General features: G+C 45.1%; 9 non-coding genes across 9 annotated transcripts; all 9 read left to right on the top strand.

Annotated features, from left to right (window-relative positions):
* The first annotated feature begins 1,276 nt into the window (after positions 1-1,276).
* Positions 1,277-1,467, top strand: LOC130325328 (U2 spliceosomal RNA). Its single transcript, XR_008870171.1, has one exon. It is a non-coding gene; the product is annotated as a U2 spliceosomal RNA (small nuclear RNA).
* Positions 1,468-3,556: 2,089 nt separating this feature from the next.
* LOC130325236 (U2 spliceosomal RNA) lies at positions 3,557-3,747 on the top strand. The gene has a single exon (XR_008870088.1). It is a non-coding gene; the product is annotated as a U2 spliceosomal RNA (small nuclear RNA).
* A 2,088-nt stretch (positions 3,748-5,835) lies between these two features.
* Positions 5,836-6,026, top strand: LOC130325237 (U2 spliceosomal RNA). Its single transcript, XR_008870089.1, has one exon. It is a non-coding gene; the product is annotated as a U2 spliceosomal RNA (small nuclear RNA).
* A 2,089-nt stretch (positions 6,027-8,115) lies between these two features.
* LOC130325238 (U2 spliceosomal RNA) lies at positions 8,116-8,306 on the top strand. Its single transcript, XR_008870090.1, has one exon. It is a non-coding gene; the product is annotated as a U2 spliceosomal RNA (small nuclear RNA).
* Positions 8,307-10,392: 2,086 nt separating this feature from the next.
* Positions 10,393-10,583, top strand: LOC130325239 (U2 spliceosomal RNA). Its single transcript, XR_008870091.1, has one exon. It is a non-coding gene; the product is annotated as a U2 spliceosomal RNA (small nuclear RNA).
* A 2,089-nt stretch (positions 10,584-12,672) lies between these two features.
* LOC130325240 (U2 spliceosomal RNA) lies at positions 12,673-12,863 on the top strand. The gene has a single exon (XR_008870092.1). It is a non-coding gene; the product is annotated as a U2 spliceosomal RNA (small nuclear RNA).
* A 2,085-nt stretch (positions 12,864-14,948) lies between these two features.
* Positions 14,949-15,139, top strand: LOC130325241 (U2 spliceosomal RNA). Its single transcript, XR_008870093.1, has one exon. It is a non-coding gene; the product is annotated as a U2 spliceosomal RNA (small nuclear RNA).
* Positions 15,140-17,229: 2,090 nt separating this feature from the next.
* Positions 17,230-17,420, top strand: LOC130325242 (U2 spliceosomal RNA). Its single transcript, XR_008870094.1, has one exon. It is a non-coding gene; the product is annotated as a U2 spliceosomal RNA (small nuclear RNA).
* Positions 17,421-19,504: 2,084 nt separating this feature from the next.
* LOC130325244 (U2 spliceosomal RNA) lies at positions 19,505-19,695 on the top strand. Its single transcript, XR_008870095.1, has one exon. It is a non-coding gene; the product is annotated as a U2 spliceosomal RNA (small nuclear RNA).
* The last annotated feature ends 6,617 nt before the right edge of the window (positions 19,696-26,312 follow it).

The raw sequence follows: 26,312 nt of genomic DNA on the forward strand, positions 1-26,312 counted from the left end.
TCGCTTTTTATGTATTCAGCACCTATGTATAATGTTGTAAAAATGCTCTAGAAGCTAAAGTCGCAGAAATGTCACACATATTTGGCCTGCAACTTTCTGTGCGACAAATTCAGACAGGAAAAATCAGTATAAATCCTTAGAAAATTATCCCCCAGTGTCTCCATCTGCTGGCGGTATTGAATAAGCATTGCTGCACTGATGGGGTATGCATTAGACGAAAAAAAAGAAGAAAAAGAAGAATAATACGCCCAGAAAAGAGGCGAAAAGGAGAAAAACGTAAAAAAACGTGAAAAAAAAGTAAGAGGAAGAGAAGGGAAAAAAAGGTGGAAATGGGTTTAAAAGTGATTTCGGCGGAGAAATATATATATATATATATATATATATATATATATATATATATATATGCGCACACACACACATAGATATAAACGTATTCTCCGTTGAGATATTGCAGCCGCTGCTGTGTCCAGGCCCAGGAGCCTTAGCACTGTGCTGTGATGTCACTCAATACCACTGACATCACTAGGTGTAAACAACATCTCTCCTTTGCTGTGTATGTGACTATGGAGCTGTTTGGTGATGTCGTCTATTACGGCCTTCATAGAAGCAACAGGAGATTGTTGCATCCATCTTGAACCCTCAGAACTACAGTGCTATGATGTCACTCACTTCCACAGGCCTTGCAGAGTGTAAACAACAACAACCCAGCTTTGTTGTGTATGTAACCAAAGGGATTTGTGATGTCACCTAGAACCTTCACAGCAGAGACAGCTTTATGAGGAGCATCAGCACTGCTCTGCCTGAGCAGAACCATCACCGCCATAGGTTGTCAAATAACCCGGATTTAACCCACACAGGTAAGTCCAATGGGGTGCAGGCATGTCCTCTATGCTTACAGCTTCCCGTGGGTGTTGGTTTGATACCGTTTGGGGACAGCCAAGGAGGCATCTGCAGGCAACAAAGGTAGGTGTGTGCTTGTGTGTGTGTTTCCTATGCAGATCCTAAGCCCAGTGTCACATGCAAGTAGGAGGAGTAAGAAGGGTTCCTGGCAAATCCGGGTTATGGATTGCATTTAAAAAGGCCCCGTGGGAGTGCAATGGGCCCCTGTCTTGCTGCTTAGCAATAATGGTATGGGTTTAGGTTCTGCTGTGTGTACTGGTGGTTGACTGCCCCCCAGCCCAGAGTGTGCATGGAAAATTGTCTGGCAGCCTCCCTGACAGCAAGCAGTGATAGTGCCCATGAAGGGGACCTTGTTGGGCCCGCCCCTTTCACGGTTATCGCTTCTCGGCCTTTTGGCTAAGATCAAGTGTAGTATCTGTTCTTATCAGTTTAATATCTGATACGTCCCCTATCTGGGGACCATATATTAAATGGATTTTTGAGAACGGGGGCCGATTTCGAAGCTTGCTTCCGTTGCCCTATGCATTGACCCGATATGGCAGTATCTTCGGGTACAGTGCACCACCCCCTTACAGGGTTAAAAAGAAAGATTCCTACTTTCATTGCTACCTGCTTGCTGGCTAGCCAGCTAGCCAGCCCTGTGGGCCTTGCTGCTGCTGCAGCCAATAAACAAAAGGTGGTGCTGCTGCTGCTTCTGCTGCTTCTGCTTCTGCTTGTGTCTGGCCCCTGTTGGAGCGTCCAGGCACAGGACTTCTGCTGCTGCTGACTAAATGGCCTCCTTAATTGGATCATTTGAGTAGCCAGCACACCTGTGCAGGTAGGGCATGACATGATAGGCAGCTGCCTTGATAGCGGGTGGGTGCTGAATGTTCCTAATTGACAAAATAAGATTAATGCTTATGAAGAAATATAAAATCTCATCCCTTCCCCAATATCGCGCCACACCCCTACCCCTTAATTCCCTGGTTGAACGTGATGGACATATGTCTTTTTTCGGCCGTACTAACTATGTAACTATGTAACATAACATGGGGGGGGGGGGGGGGTCTCCTGGCTGTTCACACAGGTGTGTCATTGCTGTACATTGACCATGCATTGCTTCTGTGGTATTGCAAAGGCAAAGACAAATGCTTCCAGCCATCCATTGCACTAATGGATTGGTCATCAGCTGGCTGTCTATGTCCCGCATCAATATAGACCAAAGTACAGAGGGTTAGGCTATGCTATTGTGCACCTACCTGATGCATCAGAAGGTGCGAGGCCCTTGCTAAATTCTGTGCACAGACTTTGAGATCTATGCTTTAGACTGTATCTAAACCTGCTCCAACATGGACTGACATTCTGGCCTACTTTCAGCCGATGCGACTTGTCTGTCGCTGAACAGTCGCTTTTTATGTATTCAGCACCTATGTATAATGTTGTAAAAATGCTCTAGAAGCTAAAGTCGCAGAAATGTCACACATATTTGGCCTGCAACTTTCTGTGCGACAAATTCAGACAGGAAAAATCAGTATAAATCCTTAGAAAATTATCCCCCAGTGTCTCCATCTGCTGGCGGTATTGAATAAGCATTGCTGCACTGATGGGGTATGCATTAGACGAAAAAAAAGAAGAAAAAGAAGAATAATACGCCCAGAAAAGAGGCGAAAAGGAGAAAAACGTAAAAAAACGTGAAAAAAAAGTAAGAGGAAGAGAAGGGAAAAAAAGGTGGAAATGGGTTTAAAAGTGATTTTGGCGGAGAAATATATATATATATATATATATATATATATATATATATATATGTGCACACACACACATAGATATAAACGTATTCTCCGTTGAGATATTGCAGCCGCTGCTGTGTCCAGGCCCAGGAGCCTTAGCACTGTGCTGTGATGTCACTCAATACCACTGACATCACTAGGTGTAAACAACATCTCTCCTTTGCTGTGTATGTGACTATGGAGCTGTTTGGTGATGTCGTCTATTACGGCCTTCATAGAAGCAACAGGAGATTGTTGCATCCATCTTGAACCCTCAGAACTACAGTGCTATGATGTCACTCACTTCCACAGGCCTTGCAGAGTGTAAACAACAACAACCCAGCTTTGTTGTGTATGTAACCAAAGGGATTTGTGATGTCACCTAGAACCTTCACAGCAGCGACAGCTTTATGAGGAGCATCAGCACTGCTCTGCCTGAGCAGAACCATCACCGCCATAGGTTGTCAAATAACCCGGATTTAACCCACACAGGTAAGTCCAATGGGGTGCAGGCATGTCCTCTATGCTTACAGCTTCCCGTGGGTGTTGGTTTGATACCGTTTGGGGACAGCCAAGGAGGCATCTGCAGGCAACAAAGGTAGGTGTGTGCTTGTGTGTGTGTTTCCTATGCAGATCCTAAGCCCAGTGTCACATGCAAGTAGGAGGAGTAAGAAGGGTTCCTGGCAAATCCGGGTTATGGATTGCATTTAAAAAGGCCCCGTGGGAGTGCAATGGGCCCCTGTCTTGCTGCTTAGCAATAATGGTATGGGTTTAGGTTCTGCTGTGTGTACTGGTGGTTGACTGCCCCCCAGCCCAGAGTGTGCATGGAAAATTGTCTGGCAGCCTCCCTGACAGCAAGCAGTGATAGTGCCCATGAAGGGGACCTTGTTGGGCCCGCCCCTTTCACGGTTATCGCTTCTCGGCCTTTTGGCTAAGATCAAGTGTAGTATCTGTTCTTATCAGTTTAATATCTGATACGTCCCCTATCTGGGGACCATATATTAAATGGATTTTTGAGAACGGGGGCCGATTTCGAAGCTTGCTTCCGTCGCCCTATGCATTGACCCGATATGGCAGTATCTTCGGGTACAGTGCACCACCCCCTTACAGGGTTAAAAAGAAAGATTCCTACTTTCATTGCTACCTGCTTGCTGGCTAGCCAGCTAGCCAGCCCTGTGGGCCTTGCTGCTGCTGCAGCCAATAAACAAAAGGTGGTGCTGCTGCTGCTTCTGCTGCTTCTGCTTCTGCTTGTGTCTGGCCCCTGTTGGAGCGTCCAGGCACAGGACTTCTGCTGCTGCTGACTAAATGGCCTCCTTAATTGGATCATTTGAGTAGCCAGCACACCTGTGCAGGTAGGGCATGACATGATAGGCAGCTGCCTTGATAGCGGGTGGGTGCTGAATGTTCCTAATTGACAAAATAAGATTAATGCTTATGAAGAAATATAAAATCTCATCCCTTCCCCAATATCGCGCCACACCCCTACCCCTTAATTCCCTGGTTGAACGTGATGGACATATGTCTTTTTTCGACCGTACTAACTATGTAACTATGTAACATAACATGGGGGGGGGGGGGTCTCCTGGCTGTTCACACAGGTGTGTCATTGCTGTACATTGACCATGCATTGCTTCTGTGGTATTGCAAAGGCAAAGACAAATGCTTCCAGCCATCCATTGCACTAATGGATTGGTCATCAGCTGGCTGTCTATGTCCCGCATCAATATAGACCAAAGTACAGAGGGTTAGGCTATGCTATAGTGCACCTACCTGATGCATCAGAAGGTGCGAGGCCCTTGCTAAATTCTGTGCACAGACTTTGAGATCTATGCTTTAGACTGTATCTAAACCTGCTCCAACATGGACTGACATTCTGGCCTACTTTCAGCCGATGCGACTTGTCTGTCGCTGAACAGTCGCTTTTTATGTATTCAGCACCTATGTATAATGTTGTAAAAATGCTCTAGAAGCTAAAGTCGCAGAAATGTCACACATATTTGGCCTGCAACTTTCTGTGCGACAAATTCAGACAGGAAAAATCAGTATAAATCCTTAGAAAATTATCCCCCAGTGTCTCCATCTGCTGGCGGTATTGAATAAGCATTGCTGCACTGATGGGGTATGCATTAGACGAAAAAAAAGAAGAAAAAGAAGAATAATACGCCCAGAAAAGAGGCGAAAAGGAGAAAAACGTAAAAAAACGTGAAAAAAAAGTAAGAGGAAGAGAAGGGAAAAAAAGGTGGAAATGGGTTTAAAAGTGATTTCGGCGGAGAAATATATATATATATATATATATATATATATATATATATATATATGCGCACACACACACATAGATATAAACGTATTCTCCGTTGAGATATTGCAGCCGCTGCTGTGTCCAGGCCCAGGAGCCTTAGCACTGTGCTGTGATGTCACTCAATACCACTGACATCACTAGGTGTAAACAACATCTCTCCTTTGCTGTGTATGTGACTATGGAGCTGTTTGGTGATGTCGTCTATTACGGCCTTCATAGAAGCAACAGGAGATTGTTGCATCCATCTTGAACCCTCAGAACTACAGTGCTATGATGTCACTCACTTCCACAGGCCTTGCAGAGTGTAAACAACAACAACCCAGCTTTGTTGTGTATGTAACCAAAGGGATTTGTGATGTCACCTAGAACCTTCACAGCAGCGACAGCTTTATGAGGAGCATCAGCACTGCTCTGCCTGAGCAGAACCATCACCGCCATAGGTTGTCAAATAACCCGGATTTAACCCACACAGGTAAGTCCAATGGGGTGCAGGCATGTCCTCTATGCTTACAGCTTCCCGTGGGTGTTGGTTTGATACCGTTTGGGGACAGCCAAGGAGGCATCTGCAGGCAACAAAGGTAGGTGTGTGCTTGTGTGTGTGTTTCCTATGCAGATCCTAAGCCCAGTGTCACATGCAAGTAGGAGGAGTAAGAAGGGTTCCTGGCAAATCCGGGTTATGGATTGCATTTAAAAAGGCCCCGTGGGAGTGCAATGGGCCCCTGTCTTGCTGCTTAGCAATAATGGTATGGGTTTAGGTTCTGCTGTGTGTACTGGTGGTTGACTGCCCCCCAGCCCAGAGTGTGCATGGAAAATTGTCTGGCAGCCTCCCTGACAGCAAGCAGTGATAGTGCCCATGAAGGGGACCTTGTTGGGCCCGCCCCTTTCACGGTTATCGCTTCTCGGCCTTTTGGCTAAGATCAAGTGTAGTATCTGTTCTTATCAGTTTAATATCTGATACGTCCCCTATCTGGGGACCATATATTAAATGGATTTTTGAGAACGGGGGCCGATTTCGAAGCTTGCTTCCGTCGCCCTATGCATTGACCCGATATGGCAGTATCTTCGGGTACAGTGCACCACCCCCTTACAGGGTTAAAAAGAAAGATTCCTACTTTCATTGCTACCTGCTTGCTGGCTAGCCAGCTAGCCAGCCCTGTGGGCCTTGCTGCTGCTGCAGCCAATAAACAAAAGGTGGTGCTGCTGCTGCTTCTGCTGCTTCTGCTTCTGCTTGTGTCTGGCCCCTGTTGGAGCGTCCAGGCACAGGACTTCTGCTGCTGCTGACTAAATGGCCTCCTTAATTGGATCATTTGAGTAGCCAGCACACCTGTGCAGGTAGGGCATGACATGATAGGCAGCTGCCTTGATAGCGGGTGGGTGCTGAATGTTCCTAATTGACAAAATAAGATTAATGCTTATGAAGAAATATAAAATCTCATCCCTTCCCCAATATCGCGCCACACCCCTACCCCTTAATTCCCTGGTTGAACGTGATGGACATATGTCTTTTTTCGACCGTACTAACTATGTAACTATGTAACATAACATGGGGGGGGGGGGGGGGTCTCCTGGCTGTTCACACAGGTGTGTCATTGCTGTACATTGACCATGCATTGCTTCTGTGGTATTGCAAAGGCAAAGACAAATGCTTCCAGCCATCCATTGCACTAATGGATTGGTCATCAGCTGGCTGTCTATGTCCCGCATCAATATAGACCAAAGTACAGAGGGTTAGGCTATGCTATTGTGCACCTACCTGATGCATCAGAAGGTGCGAGGCCCTTGCTAAATTCTGTGCACAGACTTTGAGATCTATGCTTTAGACTGTATCTAAACCTGCTCCAACATGGACTGACATTCTGGCCTACTTTCAGCCGATGCGACTTGTCTGTCGCTGAACAGTCGCTTTTTATGTATTCAGCACCTATGTATAATGTTGTAAAAATGCTCTAGAAGCTAAAGTCGCAGAAATGTCACACATATTTGGCCTGCAACTTTCTGTGCGACAAATTCAGACAGGAAAAATCAGTATAAATCCTTAGAAAATTATCCCCCAGTGTCTCCATCTGCTGGCGGTATTGAATAAGCATTGCTGCACTGATGGGGTATGCATTAGACGAAAAAAAAGAAGAAAAAGAAGAATAATACGCCCAGAAAAGAGGCGAAAAGGAGAAAAACGTAAAAAAACGTGAAAAAAAAGTAAGAGGAAGAGAAGGGAAAAAAAGGTGGAAATGGGTTTAAAAGTGATTTCGGCGGAGAAATATATATATATATATATATATATATATATATATATATATATGCGCACACACACACATAGATATAAACGTATTCTCCGTTGAGATATTGCAGCCGCTGCTGTGTCCAGGCCCAGGAGCCTTAGCACTGTGCTGTGATGTCACTCAATACCACTGACATCACTAGGTGTAAACAACATCTCTCCTTTGCTGTGTATGTGACTATGGAGCTGTTTGGTGATGTCGTCTATTACGGCCTTCATAGAAGCAACAGGAGATTGTTGCATCCATCTTGAACCCTCAGAACTACAGTGCTATGATGTCACTCACTTCCACAGGCCTTGCAGAGTGTAAACAACAACAACCCAGCTTTGTTGTGTATGTAACCAAAGGGATTTGTGATGTCACCTAGAACCTTCACAGCAGCGACAGCTTTATGAGGAGCATCAGCACTGCTCTGCCTGAGCAGAACCATCACCGCCATAGGTTGTCAAATAACCCGGATTTAACCCACACAGGTAAGTCCAATGGGGTGCAGGCATGTCCTCTATGCTTACAGCTTCCCGTGGGTGTTGGTTTGATACCGTTTGGGGACAGCCAAGGAGGCATCTGCAGGCAACAAAGGTAGGTGTGTGCTTGTGTGTGTGTTTCCTATGCAGATCCTAAGCCCAGTGTCACATGCAAGTAGGAGGAGTAAGAAGGGTTCCTGGCAAATCCGGGTTATGGATTGCATTTAAAAAGGCCCCGTGGGAGTGCAATGGGCCCCTGTCTTGCTGCTTAGCAATAATGGTATGGGTTTAGGTTCTGCTGTGTGTACTGGTGGTTGACTGCCCCCCAGCCCAGAGTGTGCATGGAAAATTGTCTGGCAGCCTCCCTGACAGCAAGCAGTGATAGTGCCCATGAAGGGGACCTTGTTGGGCCCGCCCCTTTCACGGTTATCGCTTCTCGGCCTTTTGGCTAAGATCAAGTGTAGTATCTGTTCTTATCAGTTTAATATCTGATACGTCCCCTATCTGGGGACCATATATTAAATGGATTTTTGAGAACGGGGGCCGATTTCGAAGCTTGCTTCCGTCGCCCTATGCATTGACCCGATATGGCAGTATCTTCGGGTACAGTGCACCACCCCCTTACAGGGTTAAAAAGAAAGATTCCTACTTTCATTGCTACCTGCTTGCTGGCTAGCCAGCCCTGTGGGCCTTGCTGCTGCTGCAGCCAATAAACAAAAGGTGGTGCTGCTGCTGCTTCTGCTGCTTCTGCTTCTGCTTGTGTCTGGCCCCTGTTGGAGCGTCCAGGCACAGGACTTCTGCTGCTGCTGACTAAATGGCCTCCTTAATTGGATCATTTGAGTAGCCAGCACACCTGTGCAGGTAGGGCATGACATGATAGGCAGCTGCCTTGATAGCGGGTGGGTGCTGAATGTTCCTAATTGACAAAATAAGATTAATGCTTATGAAGAAATATAAAATCTCATCCCTTCCCCAATATCGCGCCACACCCCTACCCCTTAATTCCCTGGTTGAACGTGATGGACATATGTCTTTTTTCGACCGTACTAACTATGTAACTATGTAACATAACATGGGGGGGGGGGGGGTCTCCTGGCTGTTCACACAGGTGTGTCATTGCTGTACATTGACCATGCATTGCTTCTGTGGTATTGCAAAGGCAAAGACAAATGCTTCCAGCCATCCATTGCACTAATGGATTGGTCATCAGCTGGCTGTCTATGTCCCGCATCAATATAGACCAAAGTACAGAGGGTTAGGCTATGCTATTGTGCACCTACCTGATGCATCAGAAGGTGCGAGGCCCTTGCTAAATTCTGTGCACAGACTTTGAGATCTATGCTTTAGACTGTATCTAAACCTGCTCCAACATGGACTGACATTCTGGCCTACTTTCAGCCGATGCGACTTGTCTGTCGCTGAACAGTCGCTTTTTATGTATTCAGCACCTATGTATAATGTTGTAAAAATGCTCTAGAAGCTAAAGTCGCAGAAATGTCACACATATTTGGCCTGCAACTTTCTGTGCGACAAATTCAGACAGGAAAAATCAGTATAAATCCTTAGAAAATTATCCCCCAGTGTCTCCATCTGCTGGCGGTATTGAATAAGCATTGCTGCACTGATGGGGTATGCATTAGACGAAAAAAAAGAAGAAAAAGAAGAATAATACGCCCAGAAAAGAGGCGAAAAGGAGAAAAACGTAAAAAAACGTGAAAAAAAAGTAAGAGGAAGAGAAGGGAAAAAAAGGTGGAAATGGGTTTAAAAGTGATTTCGGCGGAGAAATATATATATATATATATATATATATATATATATATATATATATATGCGCACACACACACATAGATATAAACGTATTCTCCGTTGAGATATTGCAGCCGCTGCTGTGTCCAGGCCCAGGAGCCTTAGCACTGTGCTGTGATGTCACTCAATACCACTGACATCACTAGGTGTAAACAACATCTCTCCTTTGCTGTGTATGTGACTATGGAGCTGTTTGGTGATGTCGTCTATTACGGCCTTCATAGAAGCAACAGGAGATTGTTGCATCCATCTTGAACCCTCAGAACTACAGTGCTATGATGTCACTCACTTCCACAGGCCTTGCAGAGTGTAAACAACAACAACCCAGCTTTGTTGTGTATGTAACCAAAGGGATTTGTGATGTCACCTAGAACCTTCACAGCAGCGACAGCTTTATGAGGAGCATCATCAGCACTGCTCTGCCTGAGCAGAACCATCACCGCCATAGGTTGTCAAATAACCCGGATTTAACCCACACAGGTAAGTCCAATGGGGTGCAGGCATGTCCTCTATGCTTACAGCTTCCCGTGGGTGTTGGTTTGATACCGTTTGGGGACAGCCAAGGAGGCATCTGCAGGCAACAAAGGTAGGTGTGTGCTTGTGTGTGTGTTTCCTATGCAGATCCTAAGCCCAGTGTCACATGCAAGTAGGAGGAGTAAGAAGGGTTCCTGGCAAATCCGGGTTATGGATTGCATTTAAAAAGGCCCCGTGGGAGTGCAATGGGCCCCTGTCTTGCTGCTTAGCAATAATGGTATGGGTTTAGGTTCTGCTGTGTGTACTGGTGGTTGACTGCCCCCCAGCCCAGAGTGTGCATGGAAAATTGTCTGGCAGCCTCCCTGACAGCAAGCAGTGATAGTGCCCATGAAGGGGACCTTGTTGGGCCCGCCCCTTTCACGGTTATCGCTTCTCGGCCTTTTGGCTAAGATCAAGTGTAGTATCTGTTCTTATCAGTTTAATATCTGATACGTCCCCTATCTGGGGACCATATATTAAATGGATTTTTGAGAACGGGGGCCGATTTCGAAGCTTGCTTCCGTCGCCCTATGCATTGACCCGATATGGCAGTATCTTCGGGTACAGTGCACCACCCCCTTACAGGGTTAAAAAGAAAGATTCCTACTTTCATTGCTACCTGCTTGCTGGCTAGCCAGCTAGCCAGCCCTGTGGGCCTTGCTGCTGCTGCAGCCAATAAACAAAAGGTGGTGCTGCTGCTGCTTCTGCTGCTTCTGCTTCTGCTTGTGTCTGGCCCCTGTTGGAGCGTCCAGGCACAGGACTTCTGCTGCTGCTGACTAAATGGCCTCCTTAATTGGATCATTTGAGTAGCCAGCACACCTGTGCAGGTAGGGCATGACATGATAGGCAGCTGCCTTGATAGCGGGTGGGTGCTGAATGTTCCTAATTGACAAAATAAGATTAATGCTTATGAAGAAATATAAAATCTCATCCCTTCCCCAATATCGCGCCACACCCCTACCCCTTAATTCCCTGGTTGAACGTGATGGACATATGTCTTTTTTCGACCGTACTAACTATGTAACTATGTAACATAACATGGGGGGGGGGGGGTCTCCTGGCTGTTCACACAGGTGTGTCATTGCTGTACATTGACCATGCATTGCTTCTGTGGTATTGCAAAGGCAAAGACAAATGCTTCCAGCCATCCATTGCACTAATGGATTGGTCATCAGCTGGCTGTCTATGTCCCGCATCAATATAGACCAAAGTACAGAGGGTTAGGCTATGCTATTGTGCACCTACCTGATGCATCAGAAGGTGCGAGGCCCTTGCTAAATTCTGTGCACAGACTTTGAGATCTATGCTTTAGACTGTATCTAAACCTGCTCCAACATGGACTGACATTCTGGCCTACTTTCAGCCGATGCGACTTGTCTGTCGCTGAACAGTCGCTTTTTATGTATTCAGCACCTATGTATAATGTTGTAAAAATGCTCTAGAAGCTAAAGTCGCAGAAATGTCACACATATTTGGCCTGCAACTTTCTGTGCGACAAATTCAGACAGGAAAAATCAGTATAAATCCTTAGAAAATTATCCCCCAGTGTCTCCATCTGCTGGCGGTATTGAATAAGCATTGCTGCACTGATGGGGTATGCATTAGACGAAAAAAAAGAAGAAAAAGAAGAATAATACGCCCAGAAAAGAGGCGAAAAGGAGAAAAACGTAAAAAAACGTGAAAAAAAAGTAAGAGGAAGAGAAGGGAAAAAAAGGTGGAAATGGGTTTAAAAGTGATTTCGGCGGAGAATATATATATATATATATATATATATATATATATATATATATATATGCGCACACACACACATAGATATAAACGTATTCTCCGTTGAGATATTGCAGCCGCTGCTGTGTCCAGGCCCAGGAGCCTTAGCACTGTGCTGTGATGTCACTCAATACCACTGACATCACTAGGTGTAAACAACATCTCTCCTTTGCTGTGTATGTGACTATGGAGCTGTTTGGTGATGTCGTCTATTACGGCCTTCATAGAAGCAACAGGAGATTGTTGCATCCATCTTGAACCCTCAGAACTACAGTGCTATGATGTCACTCACTTCCACAGGCCTTGCAGAGTGTAAACAACAACAACCCAGCTTTGTTGTGTATGTAACCAAAGGGATTTGTGATGTCACCTAGAACCTTCACAGCAGCGACAGCTTTATGAGGAGCATCAGCACTGCTCTGCCTGAGCAGAACCATCACCGCCATAGGTTGTCAAATAACCCGGATTTAACCCACACAGGTAAGTCCAATGGGGTGCAGGCATGTCCTCTATGCTTACAGCTTCCCGTGGGTGTTGGTTTGATACCGTTTGGGGACAGCCAAGGAGGCATCTGCAGGCAACAAAGGTAGGTGTGTGCTTGTGTGTGTGTTTCCTATGCAGATCCTAAGCCCAGTGTCACATGCAAGTAGGAGGAGTAAGAAGGGTTCCTGGCAAATCCGGGTTATGGATTGCATTTAAAAAGGCCCCGTGGGAGTGCAATGGGCCCCTGTCTTGCTGCTTAGCAATAATGGTATGGGTTTAGGTTCTGCTGTGTGTACTGGTGGTTGACTGCCCCCCAGCCCAGAGTGTGCATGGAAAATTGTCTGGCAGCCTCCCTGACAGCAAGCAGTGATAGTGCCCATGAAGGGGACCTTGTTGGGCCCGCCCCTTTCACGGTTATCGCTTCTCGGCCTTTTGGCTAAGATCAAGTGTAGTATCTGTTCTTATCAGTTTAATATCTGATACGTCCCCTATCTGGGGACCATATATTAAATGGATTTTTGAGAACGGGGGCCGATTTCGAAGCTTGCTTCCGTCGCCCTATGCATTGACCCGATATGGCAGTATCTTCGGGTACAGTGCACCACCCCCTTACAGGGTTAAAAAGAAAGATTCCTACTTTCATTGCTACCTGCTTGCTGGCTAGCCAGCTAGCCAGCCCTGTGGGCCTTGCTGCTGCTGCAGCCAATAAACAAAAGGTGGTGCTGCTGCTGCTTCTTCTGCTTCTGCTTGTGTCTGGCCCCTGTTGGAGCGTCCAGGCACAGGACTTCTGCTGCTGCTGACTAAATGGCCTCCTTAATTGGATCATTTGAGTAGCCAGCACACCTGTGCAGGTAGGGCATGACATGATAGGCAGCTGCCTTGATAGCGGGTGGGTGCTGAATGTTCCTAATTGACAAAATAAGATTAATGCTTATGAAGAAATATAAAATCTCATCCCTTCCCCAATATCGCGCCACACCCCTACCCCTTAATTCCCTGGTTGAACGTGATGGACATATGTCTTTTTTCGACCGTACTAACTATGTAACTATGTAACATAACATGGGGGGGGGGGGGTCTCCTGGCTGTTCACACAGGTGTGTCATTGCTGTACATTGACCATGCATTGCTTCTGTGGTATTGCAAAGGCAAAGACAAATGCTTCCAGCCATCCATTGCACTAATGGATTGGTCATCAGCTGGCTGTCTATGTCCCGCATCAATATAGACCAAAGTACAGAGGGTTAGGCTATGCTATTGTGCACCTACCTGATGCATCAGAAGGTGCGAGGCCCTTGCTAAATTCTGTGCACAGACTTTGAGATCTATGCTTTAGACTGTATCTAAACCTGCTCCAACATGGACTGACATTCTGGCCTACTTTCAGCCGATGCGACTTGTCTGTCGCTGAACAGTCGCTTTTTATGTATTCAGCACCTATGTATAATGTTGTAAAAATGCTCTAGAAGCTAAAGTCGCAGAAATGTCACACATATTTGGCCTGCAACTTTCTGTGCGACAAATTCAGACAGGAAAAATCAGTATAAATCCTTAGAAAATTATCCCCCAGTGTCTCCATCTGCTGGCGGTATTGAATAAGCATTGCTGCACTGATGGGGTATGCATTAGACGAAAAAAAAGAAGAAAAAGAAGAATAATACGCCCAGAAAAGAGGCGAAAAGGAGAAAAACGTAAAAAAACGTGAAAAAAAAGTAAGAGGAAGAGAAGGGAAAAAAAGGTGGAAATGGGTTTAAAAGTGATTTCGGCGGAGAATATATATATATATATATATATATATATATATATATATATATATATATGCGCACACACACACATAGATATAAACGTATTCTCCGTTGAGATATTGCAGCCGCTGCTGTGTCCAGGCCCAGGAGCCTTAGCACTGTGCTGTGATGTCACTCAATACCACTGACATCACTAGGTGTAAACAACATCTCTCCTTTGCTGTGTATGTGACTATGGAGCTGTTTGGTGATGTCGTCTATTACGGCCTTCATAGAAGCAACAGGAGATTGTTGCATCCATCTTGAACCCTCAGAACTACAGTGCTATGATGTCACTCACTTCCACAGGCCTTGCAGAGTGTAAACAACAACAACCCAGCTTTGTTGTGTATGTAACCAAAGGGATTTGTGATGTCACCTAGAACCTTCACAGCAGCGACAGCTTTATGAGGAGCATCAGCACTGCTCTGCCTGAGCAGAACCATCACCGCCATAGGTTGTCAAATAACCCGGATTTAACCCACACAGGTAAGTCCAATGGGGTGCAGGCATGTCCTCTATGCTTACAGCTTCCCGTGGGTGTTGGTTTGATACCGTTTGGGGACAGCCAAGGAGGCATCTGCAGGCAACAAAGGTAGGTGTGTGCTTGTGTGTGTGTTTCCTATGCAGATCCTAAGCCCAGTGTCACATGCAAGTAGGAGGAGTAAGAAGGGTTCCTGGCAAATCCGGGTTATGGATTGCATTTAAAAAGGCCCCGTGGGAGTGCAATGGGCCCCTGTCTTGCTGCTTAGCAATAATGGTATGGGTTTAGGTTCTGCTGTGTGTACTGGTGGTTGACTGCCCCCCAGCCCAGAGTGTGCATGGAAAATTGTCTGGCAGCCTCCCTGACAGCAAGCAGTGATAGTGCCCATGAAGGGGACCTTGTTGGGCCCGCCCCTTTCACGGTTATCGCTTCTCGGCCTTTTGGCTAAGATCAAGTGTAGTATCTGTTCTTATCAGTTTAATATCTGATACGTCCCCTATCTGGGGACCATATATTAAATGGATTTTTGAGAACGGGGGCCGATTTCGAAGCTTGCTTCCGTCGCCCTATGCATTGACCCGATATGGCAGTATCTTCGGGTACAGTGCACCACCCCCTTACAGGGTTAAAAAGAAAGATTCCTACTTTCATTGCTACCTGCTTGCTGGCTAGCCAGCTAGCCAGCCCTGTGGGCCTTGCTGCTGCTGCAGCCAATAAACAAAAGGTGGTGCTGCTGCTGCTTCTGCTGCTTCTGCTTCTGCTTGTGTCTGGCCCCTGTTGGAGCGTCCAGGCACAGGACTTCTGCTGCTGCTGACTAAATGGCCTCCTTAATTGGATCATTTGAGTAGCCAGCACACCTGTGCAGGTAGGGCATGACATGATAGGCAGCTGCCTTGATAGCGGGTGGGTGCTGAATGTTCCTAATTGACAAAATAAGATTAATGCTTATGAAGAAATATAAAATCTCATCCCTTCCCCAATATCGCGCCACACCCCTACCCCTTAATTCCCTGGTTGAACGTGATGGACATATGTCTTTTTTCGACCGTACTAACTATGTAACTATGTAACATAACATGGGGGGGGGGGGGTCTCCTGGCTGTTCACACAGGTGTGTCATTGCTGTACATTGACCATGCATTGCTTCTGTGGTATTGCAAAGGCAAAGACAAATGCTTCCAGCCATCCATTGCACTAATGGATTGGTCATCAGCTGGCTGTCTATGTCCCGCATCAATATAGACCAAAGTACAGAGGGTTAGGCTATGCTATTGTGCACCTACCTGATGCATCAGAAGGTGCGAGGCCCTTGCTAAATTCTGTGCACAGACTTTGAGATCTATGCTTTAGACTGTATCTAAACCTGCTCCAACATGGACTGACATTCTGGCCTACTTTCAGCCGATGCGACTTGTCTGTCGCTGAACAGTCGCTTTTTATGTATTCAGCACCTATGTATAATGTTGTAAAAATGCTCTAGAAGCTAAAGTCGCAGAAATGTCACACATATTTGGCCTGCAACTTTCTGTGCGACAAATTCAGACAGGAAAAATCAGTATAAATCCTTAGAAAATTATCCCCCAGTGTCTCCATCTGCTGGCGGTATTGAATAAGCATTGCTGCACTGATGGGGTATGCATTAGACGAAAAAAAAGAAGAAAAAGAAGAATAATACGCCCAGAAAAGAGGCGAAAAGGAGAAAAACGTAAAAAAACGTGAAAAAAAAGTAAGAGGAAGAGAAGGGAAAAAAAGGTGGAAATGGGTTTAAAAGTGATTTCGGCGGAGATATATATATATATATATATATATATATATATATATATATATATATATGCGCACACACACACATAGATATAAACGTATTCTCCGTTGAGATATTGCAGCCGCTGCTGTGTCCAGGCCCAGGAGCCTTAGCACTGTGCTGTGATGTCACTCAATACCACTGACATCACTAGGTGTAAACAACATCTCTCCTTTGCTGTGTATGTGACTATGGAGCTGTTTGGTGATGTCGTCTATTACGGCCTTCATAGAAGCAACAGGAGATTGTTGCATCCATCTTGAACCCTCAGAACTACAGTGCTATGATGTCACTCACTTCCACAGGCCTTGCAGAGTGTAAACAACAACAACCCAGCTTTGTTGTGTATGTAACCAAAGGGATTTGTGATGTCACCTAGAACCTTCACAGCAGCGACAGCTTTATGAGGAGCATCAGCACTGCTCTGCCTGAGCAGAACCATCACCGCCATAGGTTGTCAAATAACCCGGATTTAACCCACACAGGTAAGTCCAATGGGGTGCAGGCATGTCCTCTATGCTTACAGCTTCCCGTGGGTGTTGGTTTGATACCGTTTGGGGACAGCCAAGGAGGCATCTGCAGGCAACAAAGGTAGGTGTGTGCTTGTGTGTGTGTTTCCTATGCAGATCCTAAGCCCAGTGTCACATGCAAGTAGGAGGAGTAAGAAGGGTTCCTGGCAAATCCGGGTTATGGATTGCATTTAAAAAGGCCCCGTGGGAGTGCAATGGGCCCCTGTCTTGCTGCTTAGCAATAATGGTATGGGTTTAGGTTCTGCTGTGTGTACTGGTGGTTGACTGCCCCCCAGCCCAGAGTGTGCATGGAAAATTGTCTGGCAGCCTCCCTGACAGCAAGCAGTGATAGTGCCCATGAAGGGGACCTTGTTGGGCCCGCCCCTTTCACGGTTATCGCTTCTCGGCCTTTTGGCTAAGATCAAGTGTAGTATCTGTTCTTATCAGTTTAATATCTGATACGTCCCCTATCTGGGGACCATATATTAAATGGATTTTTGAGAACGGGGGCCGATTTCGAAGCTTGCTTCCGTCGCCCTATGCATTGACCCGATATGGCAGTATCTTCGGGTACAGTGCACCACCCCCTTACAGGGTTAAAAAGAAAGATTCCTACTTTCATTGCTACCTGCTTGCTGGCTAGCCAGCTAGCCAGCCCTGTGGGCCTTGCTGCTGCTGCAGCCAATAAACAAAAGGTGGTGCTGCTGCTGCTTCTGCTTCTGCTTGTGTCTGGCCCCTGTTGGAGCGTCCAGGCACAGGACTTCTGCTGCTGCTGACTAAATGGCCTCCTTAATTGGATCATTTGAGTAGCCAGCACACCTGTGCAGGTAGGGCATGACATGATAGGCAGCTGCCTTGATAGCGGGTGGGTGCTGAATGTTCCTAATTGACAAAATAAGATTAATGCTTATGAAGAAATATAAAATCTCATCCCTTCCCCAATATCGCGCCACACCCCTACCCCTTAATTCCCTGGTTGAACGTGATGGACATATGTCTTTTTTCGACCGTACTAACTATGTAACTATGTAACATAACATGGGGGGGGGGGGGGTCTCCTGGCTGTTCACACAGGTGTGTCATTGCTGTACATTGACCATGCATTGCTTCTGTGGTATTGCAAAGGCAAAGACAAATGCTTCCAGCCATCCATTGCACTAATGGATTGGTCATCAGCTGGCTGTCTATGTCCCGCATCAATATAGACCAAAGTACAGAGGGTTAGGCTATGCTATTGTGCACCTACCTGATGCATCAGAAGGTGCGAGGCCCTTGCTAAATTCTGTGCACAGACTTTGAGATCTATGCTTTAGACTGTATCTAAACCTGCTCCAACATGGACTGACATTCTGGCCTACTTTCAGCCGATGCGACTTGTCTGTCGCTGAACAGTCGCTTTTTATGTATTCAGCACCTATGTATAATGTTGTAAAAATGCTCTAGAAGCTAAAGTCGCAGAAATGTCACACATATTTGGCCTGCAACTTTCTGTGCGACAAATTCAGACAGGAAAAATCAGTATAAATCCTTAGAAAATTATCCCCCAGTGTCTCCATCTGCTGGCGGTATTGAATAAGCATTGCTGCACTGATGGGGTATGCATTAGACGAAAAAAAAGAAGAAAAAGAAGAATAATACGCCCAGAAAAGAGGCGAAAAGGAGAAAAACGTAAAAAAACGTGAAAAAAAAGTAAGAGGAAGAGAAGGGAAAAAAAGGTGGAAATGGGTTTAAAAGTGATTTCGGCGGAGATATATATATATATATATATATATATATATATATATATATATATATATATGCGCACACACACACATAGATATAAACGTATTCTCCGTTGAGATATTGCAGCCGCTGCTGTGTCCAGGCCCAGGAGCCTTAGCACTGTGCTGTGATGTCACTCAATACCACTGACATCACTAGGTGTAAACAACATCTCTCCTTTGCTGTGTATGTGACTATGGAGCTGTTTGGTGATGTCGTCTATTACGGCCTTCATAGAAGCAACAGGAGATTGTTGCATCCATCTTGAACCCTCAGAACTACAGTGCTATGATGTCACTCACTTCCACAGGCCTTGCAGAGTGTAAACAACAACAACCCAGCTTTGTTGTGTATGTAACCAAAGGGATTTGTGATGTCACCTAGAACCTTCACAGCAGCGACAGCTTTATGAGGAGCATCAGCACTGCTCTGCCTGAGCAGAACCATCACCGCCATAGGTTGTCAAATAACCCGGATTTAACCCACACAGGTAAGTCCAATGGGGTGCAGGCATGTCCTCTATGCTTACAGCTTCCCGTGGGTGTTGGTTTGATACCGTTTGGGGACAGCCAAGGAGGCATCTGCAGGCAACAAAGGTAGGTGTGTGCTTGTGTGTGTGTTTCCTATGCAGATCCTAAGCCCAGTGTCACATGCAAGTAGGAGGAGTAAGAAGGGTTCCTGGCAAATCCGGGTTATGGATTGCATTTAAAAAGGCCCCGTGGGAGTGCAATGGGCCCCTGTCTTGCTGCTTAGCAATAATGGTATGGGTTTAGGTTCTGCTGTGTGTACTGGTGGTTGACTGCCCCCCAGCCCAGAGTGTGCATGGAAAATTGTCTGGCAGCCTCCCTGACAGCAAGCAGTGATAGTGCCCATGAAGGGGACCTTGTTGGGCCCGCCCCTTTCACGGTTATCGCTTCTCGGCCTTTTGGCTAAGATCAAGTGTAGTATCTGTTCTTATCAGTTTAATATCTGATACGTCCCCTATCTGGGGACCATATATTAAATGGATTTTTGAGAACGGGGGCCGATTTCGAAGCTTGCTTCCGTCGCCCTATGCATTGACCCGATATGGCAGTATCTTCGGGTACAGTGCACCACCCCCTTACAGGGTTAAAAAGAAAGATTCCTACTTTCATTGCTACCTGCTTGCTGGCTAGCCAGCTAGCCAGCCCTGTGGGCCTTGCTGCTGCTGCAGCCAATAAACAAAAGGTGGTGCTGCTGCTGCTTCTGCTGCTTCTGCTTCTGCTTGTGTCTGGCCCCTGTTGGAGCGTCCAGGCACAGGACTTCTGCTGCTGCTGACTAAATGGCCTCCTTAATTGGATCATTTGAGTAGCCAGCACACCTGTGCAGGTAGGGCATGACATGATAGGCAGCTGCCTTGATAGCGGGTGGGTGCTGAATGTTCCTAATTGACAAAATAAGATTAATGCTTATGAAGAAATATAAAATCTCATCCCTTCCCCAATATCGCGCCACACCCCTACCCCTTAATTCCCTGGTTGAACGTGATGGACATATGTCTTTTTTCGACCGTACTAACTATGTAACTATGTAACATAACATGGGGGGGGGGGGGGTCTCCTGGCTGTTCACACAGGTGTGTCATTGCTGTACATTGACCATGCATTGCTTCTGTGGTATTGCAAAGGCAAAGACAAATGCTTCCAGCCATCCATTGCACTAATGGATTGGTCATCAGCTGGCTGTCTATGTCCCGCATCAATATAGACCAAAGTACAGAGGGTTAGGCTATGCTATTGTGCACCTACCTGATGCATCAGAAGGTGCGAGGCCCTTGCTAAATTCTGTGCACAGACTTTGAGATCTATGCTTTAGACTGTATCTAAACCTGCTCCAACATGGACTGACATTCTGGCCTACTTTCAGCCGATGCGACTTGTCTGTCGCTGAACAGTCGCTTTTTATGTATTCAGCACCTATGTATAATGTTGTAAAAATGCTCTAGAAGCTAAAGTCGCAGAAATGTCACACATATTTGGCCTGCAACTTTCTGTGCGACAAATTCAGACAGGAAAAATCAGTATAAATCCTTAGAAAATTATCCCCCAGTGTCTCCATCTGCTGGCGGTATTGAATAAGCATTGCTGCACTGATGGGGTATGCATTAGACGAAAAAAAAGAAGAAAAAGAAGAATAATACGCCCAGAAAAGAGGCGAAAAGGAGAAAAACGTAAAAAAACGTGAAAAAAAAGTAAGAGGAAGAGAAGGGAAAAAAAGGTGGAAATGGGTTTAAAAGTGATTTCGGCGGAGATATATATATATATATATATATATATATATATATATATATATATATATGCGCACACACACACATAGATATAAACGTATTCTCCGTTGAGATATTGCAGCCGCTGCTGTGTCCAGGCCCAGGAGCCTTAGCACTGTGCTGTGATGTCACTCAATACCACTGACATCACTAGGTGTAAACAACATCTCTCCTTTGCTGTGTATGTGACTATGGAGCTGTTTGGTGATGTCGTCTATTACGGCCTTCATAGAAGCAACAGGAGATTGTTGCATCCATCTTGAACCCTCAGAACTACAGTGCTATGATGTCACTCACTTCCACAGGCCTTGCAGAGTGTAAACAACAACAACCCAGCTTTGTTGTGTATGTAACCAAAGGGATTTGTGATGTCACCTAGAACCTTCACAGCAGCGACAGCTTTATGAGGAGCATCAGCACTGCTCTGCCTGAGCAGAACCATCACCGCCATAGGTTGTCAAATAACCCGGATTTAACCCACACAGGTAAGTCCAATGGGGTGCAGGCATGTCCTCTATGCTTACAGCTTCCCGTGGGTGTTGGTTTGATACCGTTTGGGGACAGCCAAGGAGGCATCTGCAGGCAACAAAGGTAGGTGTGTGCTTGTGTGTGTGTTTCCTATGCAGATCCTAAGCCCAGTGTCACATGCAAGTAGGAGGAGTAAGAAGGGTTCCTGGCAAATCCGGGTTATGGATTGCATTTAAAAAGGCCCCGTGGGAGTGCAATGGGCCCCTGTCTTGCTGCTTAGCAATAATGGTATGGGTTTAGGTTCTGCTGTGTGTACTGGTGGTTGACTGCCCCCCAGCCCAGAGTGTGCATGGAAAATTGTCTGGCAGCCTCCCTGACAGCAAGCAGTGATAGTGCCCATGAAGGGGACCTTGTTGGGCCCGCCCCTTTCACGGTTATCGCTTCTCGGCCTTTTGGCTAAGATCAAGTGCAGTTTGCTCTGGTCTGGCCAGAGGGTGCGATCTCTGGGTTTACCCAGTTTGCCGGAGGAAGATTTTTTTTTTTTCACTGTGGTCCTGTACCGACAGATTATCATCTGGAAGAATGGCTGGAGTAAAGAATACTATCCGCATGGAGGTGGATCCTGCAAGTTCCAAGAACAACATGGTTTATCTGGTGAGAGACATCATTATGGAGAAGATTGGAGTGGACAAGGCTGAAATCTTCAGTGTTAATGAGTCTCCCCGCAGGGGCTCCTATGAGGTAACCTTTGTGGATGAGGGCAGGTGTTTGCATGTGTATGAACACTTAAGGAATCTCAGCAATGAGCCCTTGCTGGTTGGGGTGAAGATTACTCCACTGTTTGGTCTGCAGGAAAAAACTGTGATAGTGCATGTGCATAATCCTTACACAGATGTGGAAATTATTAAGAACTTTTTGCACAAGTACTGTGACTATGTGAAGGGTGGAGAGAAACAGACGAATGTACTGGGGATTTTTAACTGCAATTATAAGTTTGTGGTTAAATTAAAAGTAGACCCTACTTGTGTTGGGGGTTTTAAACACCCCCCTGCCTGTTTTTCCATTGCAGGTTATAGGGGGTACCTGTCCTATGCTGGTCAGCCTTCCTACTGCAGGAATTGTTTTTCCTTTGGACATTTAAAGGAGAACTGTGTGCAAGGACAAATGTGCAGGAACTGTAATACTGCTGGCCACCATGCTGGAAGTTGTCCTAAAGCCAGGAAATGTGACTTATGTCGGGAGGAAGGTCATGTTTATAAGGACTGCCCTGGGGTGAGAAGTCCTTTATTCAGTAGTGTGGTGAGAGAGGGGGAAATAGTGAGGAGATTGGCCCCTCTGAAGACCATTGCAGCTCCTCAGAAGCCCCCTGATGTTCAGGCTGCAGTCTCTGATGCCTTCAGACAGTTGGAGGAAGTTATTGAGGGAGTGCAGAGTCCTAGTCACTCTGTGGAGTCTGTTCACCCCTCTGACCCTGTTCACATTGAGCCATTTCCATCCTCAGGTGAGACTGATTTGTGTAACAGGGAGGGTGGTGGGAAACATAATGCAGAGGATGAAAATTATGATGGCTTTCAACTGGTGCATGGAGGGAAGTCTGCCAAGAAAAGAAGAGGTGAGAAGGGTGCGGACTCGTGCCCGGAAACCAGCAACTTTTATGAAGTCCTGGAGACTGATGTTATGGAGGCTACTGAGAGTGGTGAATAACTATGCTGGGACTTGATTTGCTAGTTAGTAGCAGGTGGCTGATGCACCTGTGTAGCTCATGCAGGGTTAAACCTTGTTCTTTGTAGCTTTAGGCTATGGGTTTTGTTGTATGTTCTCAAAATGTGAGAGTGTTTAAAAATAAGGCTAGGAGAGCTGCTATTTTAAGTTTTTTAGCTCAGGAAAATGCTGCAATTTTTTGTTTGCAGGAGTGTGGTATTGATCTCACCATAAGTCAGGATGAATGGGTGTATGGTCGGTGTGTGTGGTCTGGGAGTGTTTTGAATAAGAATGATGGTGTGGGGATCTTGATTAAATCACCTGACATTGCTGTGGAAAGCTATGTGGTGATTGAACCTGGCAGGTGTATTTCTGCTGTATTAAGTTATAAAAATGTGAAATTTCGTTTGATTAATGTTTATGCTCCTGCATGTAAAAATGAAAGAAAAAATTTGTTTGATAAGTTAAAGTTTTATGTTCAGGGCAAGATGCCTGTTATTTTAGTTGGAGATATGAATGTTGATTTAACAAAAAAAGCTTTTGATGTATCTGGTAGAAAATTATTTGAGTTAGTCTCTGATTTTAGGTTAAGGGATATCCAAGAATTATGTAATATTAATCCTAATTTATGTACATATCATGCAGATAGAGGTAATTTTCACTCTAAGTTAGATTATTGTTTTTTGTCTGAGAGTTTGAATGCTTTAAGTTACAGACAGAGGTCTGTTTGTTATTCGGACCATGATTCATTGCTGTGTGAGATTGATGTGGGTCAGAGTGCTGTGTATGGGAGAGGTTTGTGGAAAATGAATATTAAACATTTAGATAGTGTGGATGTGAGAGATCAGTATGAATGTATGTATAAGAAGTGGTGTGGAAAGAAAGGTGAGTTTGATAACATTATTTTGTGGTGGGAATGGGTTAAAAAGAAAACAAAGTCCTTTTTTAAGTCCTTTGGATACAAAGTCGCTGCTCTTAAGAGGGAGCAATATGTGAAGTTGAATGCGCGTTTGTCCTATTTGTGTAGGTTGAGAGATTGTGGGGTGGATGTTCAGGATGATATTGTGAGCACTAAGAGGGAGATTAATAATTTTGTGTTGGAAAAGGGTAGGAGTATCATGTATAGGGCCAAGTTAGATAAATTGGAACATGATGAGAAATGTTCACGTTATTTTTTCAAAAAAGTTTTTTCTAAAAAACCTGTTATTGATATGATTGTGAGAGAGGATGGTAGGGAAGTGACTGGTGATGGTGTGAGTGAGGAAATTGCATGCTTTTATGAGGAGCTGTATGGAGAGAAGTGGAGAGATGAGAATTTGGAGAGTGAGGTATTGAGTGTGTTGGATGGGAAACTTGGAGAAGCTGAGCAGGCTTTTGTTATGCGTAAGATTTCAAGTGAAGAAGTATGGGATGTAGTGCAGAGAATGTCAGCAAATAAGACTCCAGGTGAAGATGGTTTGCCTGTGGAATTTTATCGTTTTTTGTGGAATGTGGTGGGTAAGGATGTTGTTGCAGTGTGTCAGTTTATGTGGGAGAATATGGAAATTTCGGAGAGTATGCGTGGTGGTGTGGTAGTATTAATTCCAAAAAAAGGGAATTTAAAAAATTTAAAGAATTGGCGTCCAATTACGTTACTTAACTGCGATTATAAGATCTATGCAAAAATTATTGCTAATCGAATGAGGGATGTTGTTGAATGTGTGGTTGGTTATGATCAGTTTTGTGCTGTGCCTGGACGTCGTATACATGAGAGTTTGTGTCTGTTGAGAGATTGTTTGTGGGATTGTAAGAGTAGAAAACAAAATGCTTATTTGTTGTCACTTGATTTTGAAAAGGCGTATGATAGGTTGTCTCATAATTTTTTGTTCAGGGTATTGTTGCGAATGGGGTTTCCGAGTGATTTTGTGTGGAGAGTTAGGAGTTTGTATGATAGAATATATAGTAGGATGCTCGTTAATGGATGTGTGGGGAGAAGAGTGAATGTTTTTTCAGGAGTAAGGCAGGGGTGCCCGCTCTCGCCAGTAGCGTTTATATGCGCGATTGAGCCTCTGTTATGTCTGATTAGGAGGGATAAGATAGTGAGAGGTGTTCATATTCCTGGTAGCAATGGTAGGGAATTTAAAGTGAATGCTTATATGGATGATGTATGTGTCCTGTGTGATTCTGAGTGTGCTGTGAGGAGAGTGAGGCTTTTGGTTTCAATTTTCTGTGGTGCGTCTGCTTTTAAAGTGAATTGGTTAAAGAGCGAATGTAAATGCTTTGGTGAAGGTGGGTTAAGTAGTGATGTTGGGGTGAATGTAGTGGAGGGGGCTATTAAAGTATTGGGGATTAAGTTTAGTAAGGACTTGGATGGAAAGGAGAGTTGGGATGATGCAAAAAAGAAGGTAGAGATGCGTTTGAATTTTTGGAGTATGAGAAGTCTTTCTTTTATTGGAAAAATTGTGGTTATTAAAAGTGTTGTTTTACCAATTTTTCTGTATGTTGCTATGATTTTTCCTCCGCAGTATATGTGTTTAAGGAGTCTGAATCGGGTTTTGTTTGTCTTTTTCTGGGGGTCTAAAGTAGAAAGATTAAGGAGAGAAGTGGTGATTAAAAATTGGCGGAAGGGTGGGATGAGTTTTCCAAATCTGGAGGTTTATTTTGGAGTGAATATTTTAGTTTTCATACTGGTCATTATTGAAGGAGATAAGAAGATGTCTTGTATGACTAAGTTTCTTGCTGGAAGACTGTTTGTTAGGCTGAAGTGGTGTAAGAGGGATCTGAGTAGGCCTGTTGCTTTTGAGGTTCCTAAGTGGTATGAGTGGGTTGTGAGGTTTTTGGAGAAATTTGAGTTGATAGAAGAAGAGATGAGTGTGTTGAAGAATAAACGTTTGGTGATGAGAATGATTGAGAGTAAAGAGGTTGTATGTAATATTAATTCTGTGAGGGGAGCGGATGTGGAGAAAGTTTGGAAGAAAGTAAGGATGGATGGTATGTCTAATAAGCAAAAGGAGATTGTGTGGCAAAGTCTACATGGTGTGTTGCCTGTGAGAGAGTTTCAGAAAGCAAGGGGTTTGGTGAGATGTGATGTGTGTCCTAGAGTGGGTTGTAATGGTTTTGAAAGTGTTATTCATCTCTTTTGGAATTGTAAGTATGCTCGTGAGGTTGTTAGAAGGCTTGGTCCTTTATGCAAGGAATTGACAGGTATGGAGTTTTTGTCTTTTGAGATGATGATGTTTGGGCTTTGTGTAAGTGGAGGTCAGAATGTAAGAGTGTTGTGGT

This window comes from Hyla sarda, unplaced genomic scaffold (genome assembly GCF_029499605.1).
Source record: "Hyla sarda isolate aHylSar1 unplaced genomic scaffold, aHylSar1.hap1 scaffold_271, whole genome shotgun sequence".
Taxonomy (NCBI): Eukaryota; Metazoa; Chordata; class Amphibia; order Anura; family Hylidae; genus Hyla; species Hyla sarda.